This window comes from Dermacentor albipictus, unplaced genomic scaffold, assembly GCF_038994185.2.
Source record: "Dermacentor albipictus isolate Rhodes 1998 colony unplaced genomic scaffold, USDA_Dalb.pri_finalv2 scaffold_91, whole genome shotgun sequence".
NCBI classification, from domain to species: domain Eukaryota; kingdom Metazoa; phylum Arthropoda; class Arachnida; order Ixodida; family Ixodidae; genus Dermacentor; species Dermacentor albipictus.
This window is the reverse complement of record NW_027225645.1, coordinates 252,501-267,500: the sequence shown is the minus strand read 5'-3', so window position 1 is coordinate 267,500 and position 15,000 is coordinate 252,501. Positions and strand designations below refer to the sequence as shown.

The window sequence follows — 15,000 nt, the reverse complement described above, 5'->3', positions numbered from 1 at the left end:
TTCTATAAACTCATTACAATAAGAATCCAGCATACGGTTCATCATCGGCTCGATAAACGTTCGGGAAGTGGCGACTTTTAATGCCGTGATCATGAAGCTTAACAGCAGAGCGTGTTCATCAGATATGCCAGGGGTGACGTAACGCAAGGCGTGAATCGAATCTAAGATTGAAATGGCGTTCTGAATTCTTTTGGTTCCAGATAGAACAAACAAAAATATATAAAAAAAGCATGTCATTGATTGTCATTCAAACCTCAAGAGCGCGTGGAGAAAGTGTTCCGGTTTACATTCGGCAAATCGAAATGAACGGCTAAAATTAACCTATCGTCTGGTTTCATGCGGGAGATCACGTGCGCACGCAAATTTCTTCGTACGGGAATTTTATGAAGTGAAGGCGGCTACAGATCATTTCCTTTGTCTAGTTCATGTTCGTAGGCGCAAATTGCAAACGTAATACTTGGAGGAACGTTTCCACTAATCTACAGGGGCTCTCTCATTTCTCCGATTGCTCGCAAACACATTGCATTGCTAGTCGTGACGTTTCACAGTGACGTTTCACCATGCCCGTCGAAGTTGATTACCAGTACCGCGCCAGCGTCGACCGGCCGGCGAAGCGACGAACTCAGCAGCGCATGCGCGAGGCCCTACAACACCCCAACCGAGCTACCCTGCTTATCGGAGAGAGCGAGTGCGCGTGAACGCGGGCTCGTCTGACGATCTGGATTAAAGAAAAAAAAAAAGTGTGTCCGAGATATTGACAAAGACAAGTGGTCGCTGTCGCTCTGAGTCTTAGCGCGTTATAGAAAACGTGGGATGGCGGTGCTTCCTCGAGGGTCTAAAAGTACAATCTTCGAACTAGCGCTCCCGGCGGAACGTGGAGCTAGCATCCTTCTTCTTGGAACGGTTTGCAATGGACTGCTTGAATGTGCCGACCACGCGTCACGGGTCGCGTATAGAGCCAACGTTTGGCAAGAACGCGTCTAGCACAACCGATCGCGGTTGCGATAACCCATCGTTGGTAGCGAAAAAAAGAAAGAAAGAAAAAAAAAACACCTACCCGCAGCTTGTTAGCAGTAACCGTAAATGTGGTTCTAAATATAGGTTCGCTGGTCACTGAAACTTTCTCATAACGCACACCACTGTAGTCCAAAAAGAACAAAGCACGCACAATGGATATGATACAGCCGTCACCGCATGATTTCGCGTTTTCCTTATTGCATTACTTTCGTGGGCATGCGCGCTAGGGCCACGCAGGCCAGGAGGCAAGGGGAAAAATAAATAAGAAATGATACGCGATCCTCAGCATTGACTTGGCTGATGTGGCACTCGCATTTATGTTCTTTACCTTAGGCGAGCGCAACGCGCCAACTGAACTCCAATTTCCCATAACGGAAATTCGTATTTGGCCATTTGGTTGTATTTTTGGCTGATGTTCGCGTTTTTCGCCCGAGCATGCGCTTCACTGCGCCGCTCGTTGCCCCTTCAATGCGGCTTCACTGCCCTGCAGGCGTGTTCTGCGTCAAGCCGAACCACCAGGCAAAAAGCCTGGGCGCCGCCATCTTGTTGAGAGCGGCGCCGGGGACACAATCGCGCCTAGCTCATTGAGTTTTCCCCCAAAACTGAACGAAATAGCCTTATTTAAATGAGAAAGATGCCGCGAGTGCCGCAACGAAGGACCTTAAGGATTACCGAAGGGTAACTGAGGGCGACGCGACGAGCTTTGGAAAGAAGAATGATGGGTGTAGCGCTACGGGGGATAAGAATAGAGCAGATTCGGGGGGTGAGCGAACAAACGCGAGCTAATGACACCTTAGTTTAAACCAAGAAAAAGAAATGGGCGTGCGCAGGGCATGCAATGTGGGGGGAAGATCATCAATTAAGGGTTACCGACTGAATTCCAAGAGAAGGGAAGCGTAGCACGGGGTGGCGGAAATTTAGGAGGGCAGATTAGATTAGGAAGGGCGCAGGCACTAGACGGCGACCGTGACCGGGCTTACACGTGACCGGGGTGCTTGGAGAATAATGGGAGAGGTCTTTGCCCTGCAGTGGTCGTAGCCAGCAGGATGATGATGACGAAAAGGTAGCAACAGGTATTCATAACATACAGGTTGGAAAGCTGAGGCACCTCTGAACCCTTGAATATATTTCGCCACACTTGGCCATACGACAAGTTTGTTTTCGAGGCGCTCGGTCCCACTGCAGCGAAAATGTTGCCGGAAATCGGGCACTCCATTTTTGTTTCATAGGGAACCTTTCTTCCACTAGGGCAGCGGATTTTCGCAGGGCGAGCTTGCTGTCGTTTACGGATCAAAGCGATAGTGAACTCCAAAATGCAGTGTTGGCTTTGAGTGGGACTTACATTGATTGCAAAACCCACGGCTAATCACCCTTCCCCCCCCCCCCCCAAGTGGCTCATTACAGCAGACAATCGTTCAGAAACACCGGCATCGTTGCGTATAGTATGGGAATGGTGCGTGTCACGTGAGTGCTCGCTTCGAGCTTGTGTTCTTCATTTTGATTGAATGAAGTCTCACCTAAGTGAGCGGGGGCCGATCCCGGAGGTAGTGCAATACCGGGCCGACCTGCGGCGGAGGTGAAGCAGGCTTCAAGCACTCCGCCAACTTCCAAAAATAGGTTTAATATCGTGGGTCCATATAGAACCCGTATCAGATATTAAGCTGATAAGAACAGAGTTTTTATTCATGCTAGTTACAGAACATCAAAAAATACAAGTTACAGAACCAAGGAGAAAACGAATAAAAGGTGTATAATCTAAAAACGCAAACAAATGGCTAAAAAAACTAGTTAGTGGTGTTAGTAATAAAAGACTAAAACTGTAAAGGTGTAAAACAGTGCAAAAAATGGCGCTTCTCTAAAAACATAAGATCATTAAGAGGTGCCGACATGGGCTCTAAAAATCTTTGTAGAGGCGCTTATTGTGTCACTGATGCACAGGCGTTTAAGTGTCCGTAGGTATGACCTACTGCACAGCCTGCGCATCACCCGGTCGTTCCCCACATCCCAGCTGCCAAGGCAGCCGACGACCACCGCGTCCACCGTCACACGCTGGAACCGCCGGAGGAGATGACGCTGTACAGGGGCGTACTTCTCCTCCTTAGCCTTCCGGGCGTCCTGGAACGCCTGCAGCCTGTTCTCGAAAGGGCAGCAGACGTCCAGGATGAGTGCCTCCTCTCCACGGGCCAGTACCAGGTCGGGCTTGAGTGATGTGTTGCCTACGACCTGGTTCTCCGCAATGACTGTAAACCGACCCAAAGCAGCCTTTTTTATTCTGGCGACGATGGTGTTATGGCGCTCCGTCATGGCCCGGCTCTGCCGCATGCAATGGCAAAGTACATGCGGCAGTGTCTCCTCCCCATACCCGCAGCGTCTGCATCTTTTGTCCGCCGCGGGTGCCCAGAGTCTTGTGGCGTTGAGGGGGAGGAGATTTAGTCGGGCTCGATGAATGAAGCGCCAGTCGATGAAATGGGTGTAGCGGCCGGACCTCATGAAGTGTGAGTTTGCCGGGTCGGCCGCCACACACACCATCGCCTTGCCTTGGTTCGGTTTGTCTTGCAGAGATTGGTCCCTTTCGGTGGAGAGGAGCGCCCGGATGGTCTTGATCAGCTTGTGGCGGTTCCTCGCTGACACAGAGGCCTCCCCGCAGTTGATGCGGGCTCCATGCTCCAACAGCTCCCAGGCGACGGAGAGGCGACGGGAGGCTTTGCGGGCCTCCGTCCACACAGACTGGACCTGTGTGGACGTTTGCCGAAAGTCGCCCTCCGTCTCGCCTGAGAGGTAGGCCTCCATGTCCTCGGTGTTCGCGGGTCGTCTCAGCCGCCTTGACACTACGCCCTCGAGCTCTCCTGCTGCACGCTCCCGGACCTCCACGTCGGTCGACGTCAGTAGCTTGAAGGCTCCATCCACCCGACAGATGTCGCTGAGCTCCGCCGCAAGTGGGATCCCTGCACTGCCAGCCTGTGAGCTTCCGTACAAGTATTCATTGGAAGCTCTGGCTGGCACGTACAGGGTCTTCTTGATGAGCGGGCGGAGCTCCTCGTCCAGGCGTTGCCACTCTCCCTTGCTGGCAAGGCCCACCCGCATGGCAAAGTTGAGGGCTGGATACAAGAATGTTTTGATAGCATCCAGCCTCTGCCATGGGGCGAGCATAGAGGAGAGCAGCTTTCTGCCCAGGTGGATGGCCTCGTCGACCGTCGTCTCGTCCGGTAGCACCCTGAACCCCACTGGACGGCCCAGGAACTTGTGCCCCTGGAAGTCGCCAAGCGCCGGAATCGGGTCGCCACCCACGGTGAAAGAGGTGGGCCGTGTACCCACGGGGTGGCGACCAGACAGGTGTAGAGACCGGCACTTGGCGGCGTTGAGTCGCAGCCCGAGCCGGGCCGACAGGGCTGTTACACGGTCCAAGCGGCTCTGCAGGGTGGCGGGATCCGCGGCCAGCAGCGTCAGATCATCGGCGTAGGCAAGGATGTTGTGCTGCCTATCGCCTCCCTGTACTGCACGGATGACCGGGTCCACCACCAGGTTGAAAAGCAGGCCGCTCAGAGGACAGCCCTGTCTCAGCCCAGCTCCGATGGTGATTGGCTCCGTAATGCCAGCTGCTGCCACGACGCAGGTGGTGTTGGCGCGGTAGAGGTCTTCAACGATGGTAGCAAAGGCCTCCCCCGCGCCGGCGCCGCGGACAGCGTCGACGAGGGCCTGATGGGCGACCGAGCCGAAAGCGTTGGCAAAATCGAGGAACCCCACGCACAGCTCCCCACCTCCTGTCCTAGCATCATCCAGGCGTCCCTGCAGCACGAAGTTGTGTTCAAACACCCCATCGTGCGGCAGGAAGCCCTTCTGACACCTGGACAGTACCGCATGGTCGCCCAACCACCTCTGCAGCCGGGTGGTGAGACACCCGGCATACAGTTTGGCGATCGTGCGACCAAGGGCAATGGGTCGCCAGTTTGTGGGGTCCTCGCGGTCGCCCTTCTTGTATATCAGGATAGTCCTCGTCGACTTCCAGCTCAGGGGCGTGCGGCGGTATTGGAGGCATACGTTGTATACCGCCGCCAGGAACCTGCCCTCAGGGTCCACCTGCCTCCAGTGGTGGTACGTGAGGCGGTCCTCCCCTGGAGCTGTACTCTCGCATTTACGGAGCTTGGCTGCGACTTCTTCCGGTGTAAAGGGGCACAAGTCCAGTTCTTCGGTGGCTGGAAGCCTTGACCTCAGGATGCTGGTATCCACGGGTGTTGGTGACCAGAGGTTCGAGTAGTGGTCCTGCAGTGCGTGGGGGTCGATCGGACAGAGCTGGGACGGGCCTTCAGTGATTAGCCGCACTGCCCGGCGCCGGTTCCTTCTGTAGAGAGTTTGTATCTGCTGGGGGTTGTCGGGGTTCACCTCGCGCCTCCGTGATTGGCGCGAGTCCCCGACTGGCAGCCGCAGGTGTTTGGTTGCGGCTGCAATGGCACGGTCAAGGATGTTTTCGAACCGTGCCCACTCCCCAGCAGACTCAGGCAACCGGCTCAATGCCCGCAGCTCTGCCGTTTCGTCCGCTAAGGTCCACGCACTGCCCTCTGGTCGTGTGGTACCAGCATGTTCGTCCTGGGTCCCGAAGTCCTGGTTGCTTCCGTCATGGTCCTGCACCTCTGCCCTGCCCGGGGAGAGCTCCTGCATGGCCGCCGGCTCGTGAGCCTCGGAGACTGGTGCTCCCGGGCTGCCTCGGTTGGACGGCAGCGATGGTGTTGGAGAAGGGGAGGCCGAGGCCGCGGTCCGCCCTGACTGGTTTGGCGTCCGCGGAGAAGGTGCCTCGGCCATCTCGCCATCGCTGCTGTGTCCGGGTGTTCCCCGAGGTGCCACGGGAGACGGCTCCTGGTCGGCGGCCTGCCCGGTCGCCACTGCTGGTGTTCCAGGAGGGTCCTCAACGGGACCCTCGGTGCTGTCCTGCTCTGCTGCGGGGGTGCTGTCGCTGTCCTGCTCCGACGCACCAGTGGCAGCACCCGCGGCGAGATCACGCCTGGCCGCCAGTGCCGCCTCCCTCCTGTGCCACTGCTCGTGGTTGCCCAAGCCCCTCCTTGTGGGGAAGGACATTGGGCAACTGCCACACTGGTGTGGCAGGGCAACAGGGGGGGCGGCAGTCAAGTTGGCTGCAGCCAGGCAGGCGTGAGAGGCTGGTCGAAGCCCCAGTGTCTCGCCGCAGATGGTGCACACGTTGATGGTGCGCCGGATCCTGGTGCCGTGTTCGAGTTCCAGGTGCCGCTGGAGGGACTGCCGCCGCGCTGTCCATTTGGCCGCGGCATAGGCAGCTCGGCAGCCCTCTTCGCAGCACCGGACCGTTTGGGGCACGGGAAAGAACACCGTGAGGGTGCCATCCTCACGGGCCGGCTGGCGTTCCTGCCTAGGGGTGATGGGGTCGCCATCGTCTTCACTGGTGTCATGGGCCGTGCGGCCGTGGCCCCCAGAGTCCATTGTATGGTCTTACCTTCCGGACCCGGCGGCTCTCCTTAAAGGAGGCCAGGTCCGGAGGCTAGGGGGCCACCAGGGGTGGCAGCTAGTGGGCCGGGCCCATGACAGACGATGGCGAAGGCAGGGGCCAGCCGGTTGTGCCCCAGCACAGCACCAGTCGGGACGGCAGGACCAGCGGGCACCCCGCAGGCAGGCAGCACCAAGCAGTGGTCAGGCCGAGCGGGGCAGGAGTCTCCGGGGGGCGGCAGGCAGCGCCAGGCAGCGGCAGGACCAGGAAGCGGGCCGGTGTGGGTCGTCCAGGGGCCACCAGGTAGCAGCACGCGGGCTGTCCTGGAGGCAGTGCAGCAGGGAGCCGAGGGCCTGGAAAGATAGGGCTGGGATAGGGGAAAGACCTTGCTATGACCGGAGCAGGTAACCGGGCGCCTCTACAAAGATGAGTGTGTCAAAGGCCGGGCAAGCCAGCTGCAGTGACTACACTTTGATCTTAGCCAAAAGGCCGAGAAGCGATCTTAGCCAAAACTTTGATCTTAGCCAAAAGGCCGAGAAGCGATGTCTTTCACTTCACTCCATTGTACCACTGCCTTGTGGGTGCCCTGGCGACATTGGTAACCTCAGCAACAGCGTGGGCAATCTTATAAAACCCAGCCCGTCTAGAGACTCTATGCTCTCTATCTCGCGAATCAACTCGCGACGCCTCAGTCTTTCACTGTTAACGAAACGCCGTCGCGTAGAAACGAGACCCGAGCGCAAGCTTGTTCGCAAGGCAAAACCAACGAAGGCAACCTCGTAGAAAACGGAACAGGCGAGCGGAAAACACGCGCAAGGGGAATGCTTACTTCCGTCTGAATGCGACCGCTCAAGGCGGCTTTCTTTGAGGCCTTCGTTTCAAGCCCGTGCGCAAGTGTAATACACTACGCGCATTTCCCTCATTTCCTTTTATTTACCGCAAGGCCCACTGAAAGTTTTCATACGGCACAGGCCGGGACGGATTGCAACGTGTCGATTCGACCGCTAGAATTAGGTAGCGCGCCTCATGTACGAATGAAAGAGAATGAAAAAAAAAATAAATATAGAAAAGGCTGCGCACTCCTTCCAACCGGAAACATAGAGGGCAGGAAGATCGCCATGTGGAGCACAGGTGTTGTTAAAAAAGAAAGAAAGAAAGAAAGAAATAGCGCTACCCCATCATCTTTACCGTGTGCGTGTATACACACACACGCACACATATGCACGCGCACGCACGCGCGCGCGCGCACGCACACACACACACACACACACACACACACACACACACATACGCACACATGCTAGCATAGCTTAAGCACAGCTGGAAAGCTCAGCCTTGCGCAAGAAAAAAGGACCACGCCCTTTCGCAAGCCCCTTTGAAACTTTTAAATGAGAAACATGTGTACAGCGAGGTCGTTCGAAACTGGCGCGAAAACGCATCCGCGCCATCTGTGTGCGGAACTAGGAAAACCTACGGCCTTCGCCATACAGAAAGAAAGGTAGATGGCGCGAGCTAACGCTCCGTTGCATACTAAGAACGAGAGCTAGTGAATAATGGCAGAAACGTCTTGGGAAGAGAGAAAAAAACAACAACAACAAAAAAAAAGAAAGACACGCAAGTTGTTGGCTCGCGCAAGCATTCTATTTTACAGCGAGTAAAGAGCATAGCAACTTCTCACAAGAGCAGCAAGAAAGACAAGAAGAACGTGAGAGAGGGGGAGAAACAGGCGCGTTTCTTTGGAATGCAGAGCATGCTGCACACACTATGAAGTGCCAAAGAGACGGGGAAAGCAGATGGCGCGATTGTGTATGTCCTCAAAGCTTGAAAACAATTTCTAAACTACAAGGTGTGCCGAAGTCCGCCTACTCTCATCAGGTTGCTCCCGCCTCCAATTGCATTTAAATTAAAATTACAGTCGCCTCAGAGGCAGAGAGAGAGAGAGAGAGAGAAAATGTGTACACTTGCTTCGCGCAGCTGCACCCGTTCAAATTTTACAGCAACAAGAGCACTCCCGCAGGCACAAAGTCCGCTGCCGCGTCCGCCGGGGCGGAATGCACTCGCTTCCGTAAATTGTCGTGCGGCAGACTGCTGCATCGTAGCACACCTGAAACCGCGCAGACGTCAGCGATCGCCGCGAGATCGCTGCGAGCGCTAAAGTCCGAAACCACGTCCGCCGGGGCGGCGGGAGCTCGATACCCCTTCACGAAACTTCTGCGTGTACACCGCCGCACGGCCACGGCGGAGTCGCTGGCATCCTGCGCGCAGTTGCATTGCGTCGCGCCGGGAATCGTTGAAGCCCCACGCAGACGTCGGCGTCGGCCCCGACCTGGCTGCGAGCGCTCGAAGAGACCAAGTCCGAAGCCACGTGAGCCGGGGCGGTGTGAGCGCGACTAAGTCCGAGACGACGTCAGCCGGGGCGGCGTGAGCGAGACCAAGTCCGAGACTACGTCAGCCGGGGCGGCGTGTGCGAGACCAAGTCCGAGACTACGTCAGCCGTGGCGTCGACTAAGTCCGAGACGACGTCAGCCGGGGCGTCGAGCACGCCGCGGTCGCTTTTCCCACTCTTACTCGAAAAATGGCGAAGGGGCCGCGCTAGCGTGCCTTGAATCGGTGAGCGGCGGTACCGCGGCGATCGCGAGAGCTCAAATCGGCCGTGCCAAGGCCAAATATTGGCGCTCGGCTCGGCGCAGTACGCCGCCTTGTCGCACGAGTACGGCCCCGTGGAGGTCTGGTCACTTATCGCTGCTCTTATAAGGGGCCGTACCGCCCTGGCCGACGTTGTACCGTAGTGCCGTTTTCGGCTTGCGCGTGTTCGTGGTGGTGTCCGCGCACCGCTCCGCACTCGAGAATCGTGCCCACGACGACGCGAGCGCTCGGAAGAGACGCAAGTCCGAAACCACGTGAGCCGGGGCGGTGTGAGCGCGACTAAGTCCGAGACGACGTCAGCCGGGGCGGCGTGAGCGAGACTAAGTCCGAGACTACGTCAGCCGGGGCGTCGACCAAGTCCGAGACGACGTCAGCCGGGGCGTCGAGCACGCCGCGCGCGCTTTTCCCACTCTTACTCGAAAAATGGCGAAGGGGCCGCGCTAGCGTGCCTTGAATCGGTGAGCGGCGGTACCGCGGCGATCGCGAGAGCTCAAATCGGCCGTGCCAAAGCCAAATATTGGCGCTCGGCTCGGCGCAGTACGCCGCCTTGTCGCACGAGTACGGCCCCGTGGAGGTCTGGTCACTTATCGCTGCTCTTATAAGGGGCCGTACCGCCCTGGCCGACGTTGTACCGTAGTGCCGTTTTCGGCTTGCGCGTGTTCGTGGTGGTGTCCGCGCACCGCTCCGCACTCGAGAATCGTGCCCACGACGACGCGAGCGCTCGGAAGAGACGAAAGTCCGAAACCACGTGAGCCGGGGCGGTGTGAGCGCGACTAAGTCCGAGACGACGTCAGCCGGGGCGGCGTGAGCGAGACTAAGTCCGAGACTACGTCAGCCGGGGCGACGAGCACGCCGCGCGCGCTTTTCGCACTCTTACTCGAAAAATGGCGAAGGGGCCGCGCTAGCGTGCCTTGAATCGGTGAGCGGCGGTACCGCGGCGATCGCGAGAGCTCAAATCGGCCGTGCCAAGGCCAAATATTGGCGCTCGGCTCGGCGCAGTACGCCGCCTTGTCGCACGAGTACGGCCCCGTGGAGATCTGGTCACTTATCGCTGCTCATATAAGGGGGCCGTACCGCCCTGGCCGACGTTGTACCGTAGTGCCATTTTCGGCTTGCGCGTGTTCGTGGTGGTGTCCGCGCACCGCTCCGCACTCGAGAATCGTGCCCACGACGACGCGAGCGCTCGGAAGAGACGGAAGTCCGAAACCACGTGAGCCGGGGCGGTGTGAGCGCGACTAAGTCCGAGACGACGTCAGCCGGGGCGGCGTGAGCGAGACTAAGTCCGAGACTACGTCAGCCGGGGCGACGAGCACGCCGCGCGCGCTTTTCGCACTCTTACTCGAAAAATGGCGAAGGGGCCGCGCTAGCGTGCCTTGAATCGGTGAGCGGCGGTACCGCGGCGATCGCGAGAGCTCAAATCGGCCGTGCCAAGGCCAAATATTGGCGCTCGGCTCGGCGCAGTACGCCGCCTTGTCGCACGAGTACGGCCCCGTGGAGATCTGGTCACTTATCGCTGCTCATATAAGGGGGCCGTACCGCCCTGGCCGACGTTGTACCGTAGTGCCGTTTTCGGCTTGCGCGTGTTCGTGGTGGTGTCCGCGCACCGCTCCGCACTCGAGAATCGTGCCCACGACGACGCGAGCGCTCGGAAGAGACAGAAGTCCGAAACCACCTGAGCCGGGCCGCGGCGGGAGCTCGACGCCCGTCACGCAACTTTGGCGTACAAGCCACCGCACGGCCGCGACTGAGTCGTCGCCACCGTCCGGCTGGCTGCACTATAGCACGCCGGGAACCGGGAAAGAACCGCGCAGAGGTCGTCGTTTTGCCGCGGCGTTGGCGCGAGCGCGCGAAGAGACAAAGTCCGAAACGGCGTCAGCCGGGGTGTCGAGCACGCCGCCCGCGCCGGTCGCACTCGTGCTCGGAAACGGCGAAAGGGCCGCGCTAGCGTGCGGCCCCGTAGGGGCACAGAAAGGCGATTGTTCTGGAAACCGCGCTGTCCATAGGCGAGAGATTGCCGTTCGCGCATTCGGTCGACGCGCTGCGCTTTCACGACTTCGGCATTGCGCTGCCGACGTAAGCTTTCCATCTCGCTCGCGGCGCTGCGAGGCGGCACGATTTTCGCCAAACGCTCGTCAAAAGTGGCACGAGTACGGCCCCATGGAGATTTGGGAACTTATCGCTGCTATTATATGGGGGTCCCAGAGAGCAGTCGCCCCCAAAAGCGACCTGGGTGTTTGATATGCGGCGGGCTTCGTGCCCGTCAAGCGTGTCCCCGGTATCGCTCCCGTGGATCCCACAGCTGACGTCTGCAGCCTCATCCGCTTGATGCGTTAGGGGCTGGTTGTCGGACGACGCTTTCTCCACGATATCGAGTTGTGTTCCGCATCGTCCTCGGACGAGTCAAATGCGAAAGCGCCGAAGGCGCGGGCGTGACCCGTCGCCTGGCGGCTTTGCCGTCTCGGCTACGTTGCAAGTGTCGGTCGGTCCACCTGTGCTGCGGGCTCAAGAGAAACCGCAAGCCGTGATCGAGTCGACACAACCAGTCTATCGAGAATGTTGCGTGCTTCTTGCCGCGTGGCGATACCCGGCCCTTCGGGGAGGGCGCCGTAGCGAGCTCGAACGCCGTCGTCTCGGACTGTGCAAAGTGCTACTCTTTGCAAGAACGAAGCGTGCTGGGGCGCCTGAAGGTGGCCTCGGCATCGCAAAAACGGCGTCCGGCCTGCTTGACAGGCGGGACGCGCAGTTGAACGATTACCTGGTTGATCCTGCCAGTAATCATATGCTTGTCTCAAAGATTAAGCCATGCATGTCTAAGTACATGCCGAAATAAGGCGAAACCGCGAATGGCTCATTAAATCAGTTATGGTTCCTTAGATCGTTTCTTCCTACTTGGATAACTGTGGCAATTCTAGAGCTAATACATGCAGTGAGCCTGAAGCCCTTTGGGCGACGGGTGCTTTTATTAGACCAAGATCGATCGGGTTTCGGCCCGTATTGTGTGGTGACTCTGGATAACTTTGTGCTGATCGCATGGCCACGAGCCGGCGACGTTTCTTTCAAGTGTCTGCCTTATCAACTTTCGATGGTAGGTTACTTGCTTACCATGGTTGTTACGGGTAACGGAGAATCAGGGTTCGATTCCGGAGAGGGAGCCTGAGAAACGGCTACCACATCCAAGGAAGGCAGCAGGCGCGCAAATTACCCACTCCCGGCACGGGGAGGTAGTGACGAAAAATAACAATACGGGACTCTTTTGAGGCCCCGTAATTGAAATGAGTACACTCTAAATCCTTTAACGAGGATCAATTGGAGGGCAAGTCTGGTGCCAGCAGCCGCGGTAATTCCAGCTCCAATAGCGTATACTAAAGCTGCTGCGGTTAAAAAGCTCGTAGTTGGATCTCAGTTCCAGACGAGTAGTGCATCTACCCGATGCGACGGCTCGGACTGAACATCATGCCGGTCCTTTCTTGGTGCACTTCATTGTGTGCCTCGAGAAGGCCGGTGCTTTTACTTTGAAAAAATTAGAGTGCTCAACGCAGGCGAGTCGCCTGAATAAACTTGCATGGAATAATAGAACAAGACCTCGTTTCTGTTCTGTTGGTTTTTGGAATACGAGGTAATGATTAAGAGGGACAGACGGGGGCATTCGTATTGCGGCGCTAGAGGTGAAATTCTTGGACCGTCGCAAGACGAACTACTGCGAAAGCATTTGCCAAGAATGTTTTCTTTGATCAAGAACGAAAGTCAGAGGTTCGAAGGCGATCAGATACCGCCCTAGTTCTGACCATAAACGATGCCAACCAGCGATCCGCCTGAGTTACTCAAATGACTCGGCGGGCAGCTTCCGGGAAACCAAAGTGTTTGGGTTCCGGGGGAAGTATGGTTGCAAAGCTGAAACTTAAAGGAATTGACGGAAGGGCACCACCAGGAGTGGAGCCTGCGGCTTAATTTGACTCAACACGGGAAAACTTACCCGGCCCGGACACTGGGAGGATTGACAGATTGAGAGCTCTTTCTTGATTCGGTGGATGGTGGTGCATGGCCGTTCTTAGTTGGTGGAGCGATTTGTCTGGTTAATTCCGATAACGAACGAGACTCTAGCCTATTAAATAGGTGCGGGGTTCCCAGCACCTTACAACCTTCTTAGAGGGACAAGCGGCTCCTAGCCGCACGAAACAGAGCAATAACAGGTCTGTGATGCCCTTAGATGTCCGGGGCCGCACGCGCGCTACACTGAAGGAAGCAGCGTGTCTTTATCCCTGTCTGAAAAGACTGGGTAACCCGTGGAACTTCTTTCGTGATTGGGATAGGGGCTTGCAATTGTTCCCCTTGAACGAGGAATTCCCAGTAAGCGCGAGTCATAAGCTCGCGTTGATTACGTCCCTGCCCTTTGTACACACCGCCCGTCGCTACTACCGATTGAATGATTTAGTGAGGTCTTCGGACCGATGTCCGGCGCGGCCTTTCGGTTGCGCCGGTCTGTTGGAAAGATGACCAAACTTGATCATTTAGAGGAAGTAAAAGTCGTAACAAGGTTTCCGTAGGTGAACCTGCGGAAGGATCATTACCGGATTGTTCGAGGGTGACGAGCGCCATTGTTTCTACCCCGTGTGGGTGAAGCAGCTCGCTGCGCCCGACGCTTTCCGCCGCTGGCCCCGCTTGGACGCGGGGACGGCTATACCCGAACATGCCGGGGATTGCCCGAATTTCGAAGGGCGCCCCGTGCCAAATTTGTTGCGCCCAGTGGACGCCGGCTGCAACCTTGGACGGTTGGCTTGGCCGCGCCCGCGGGTAGAAACGGCGTAACGCACACTGTTGGGTGGGCTTTCTGAAGTCCGCCTCGGCACTCTTGCGCGGAATGGGAGTAAGACGACCCGACCTGCTGCTCTTGCCCAGTACGAGGGGAACGGCGAAGCGTGCGGTCGGTCAAGGAACTGACGGTCGAGAGCTAATGCCGCTGCCGCTTAGTACACACGGAACCGTGGTGCGAGCGCTCTCCCGTCCTCCGCGGCAAACGCTGCCGAGTCTGAAAAGGCTGGCGGCTGCCGGTCGCTTCCTGCGGCGAGTGTGGAGTAACGACCCGACTTTGTTGCTGCCCAAGTACTAAAGGAACGGTGCGGCGCTCGGTCGGTCATGGAACCGGCGGTATTGAGGGTGCGGCTGCCAAGTACGGAAGGAACCGTGGCCTAAAGCACTCTCCCGTCCTCCGCGGCAAATTCCACCGCGCCCGAAAGGGCCGGAGGCTGCCGGTCGGCTCCCGCTCGTGACGCGCGAGGTGTCGAGTTCGCGGTTCAATGCGACGACGTCTGCAGGCTATTTGCCCGCCGCCGAGGGAAAGGCGGCGTTGCTGCGAAGTACCGAAGGAAACGCGGCTTTGCTACGTCGGAAGCGTTCTGCGGTTTGCGGACTTGTGCGCTTTGGGAAGGCGCCGCACGTCGAAAGAGGAAGTACGGACAGACGAGGGACTGTAATCCCGTATTCGAACGCACTTGCGGCCAGGCCCTTGCTGGCTTCGTCTTCCGCCTCAAGTAGACTTGTTGTGGCTCCGGCGCAGAGAGCCGTCCCTGGCACTGGCCGAGTGGCTTTGGAGAGCTGCGCGAGTACGCGCGCGCCAAGCTCTTGTCTTTCGTCTCGAGTAGGCTGTTGGATCAGCAGCGGTCATGCGGAAACGCGTGACCGCCGAACGAAAGAGCGAAACAGGAGTAGCGCACGCCGAAAGGCGCTCTTCGAAACCACACACAGGGAGACGCCACGTGCCTGAAACACTGGTTGTACTGTACTGAATTGAACAAACTATTTTTCACGACTCTAAGCGGTGGATCACTCGGTTCTCGGGTCGATGAAGAACGCAGCCAGCTGCGAGACTTGGTGTGAATTGCAGGACA

At 57.6% G+C, this 15,000-nt stretch overlaps 3 non-coding genes across 3 annotated transcripts in view; 2 read left to right on the top strand and 1 right to left on the bottom strand.

The window, feature by feature from the left end:
- Positions 1–2,539: 2,539 nt before the first annotated feature.
- On the bottom strand, positions 2,540–2,728 carry LOC139053335 (U2 spliceosomal RNA). The gene has a single exon (XR_011510416.1). It is a non-coding gene; the product is annotated as a U2 spliceosomal RNA (small nuclear RNA).
- Positions 2,729–11,867: 9,139 nt separating this feature from the next.
- LOC139053343 (small subunit ribosomal RNA) lies at positions 11,868–13,682 on the top strand. The gene has a single exon (XR_011510424.1). It is a non-coding gene; the product is annotated as a small subunit ribosomal RNA (ribosomal RNA).
- A 1,237-nt stretch (positions 13,683–14,919) lies between these two features.
- LOC139053329 (5.8S ribosomal RNA) overlaps positions 14,920–15,000 on the top strand; it is a 153-nt gene continuing 72 nt past the window's right edge. Inside the window, exon 1 of the ribosomal RNA XR_011510410.1 lies at positions 14,920–15,000. This exon is cut by the window's right edge and continues 72 nt beyond it. This is a non-coding gene — a ribosomal RNA (5.8S ribosomal RNA).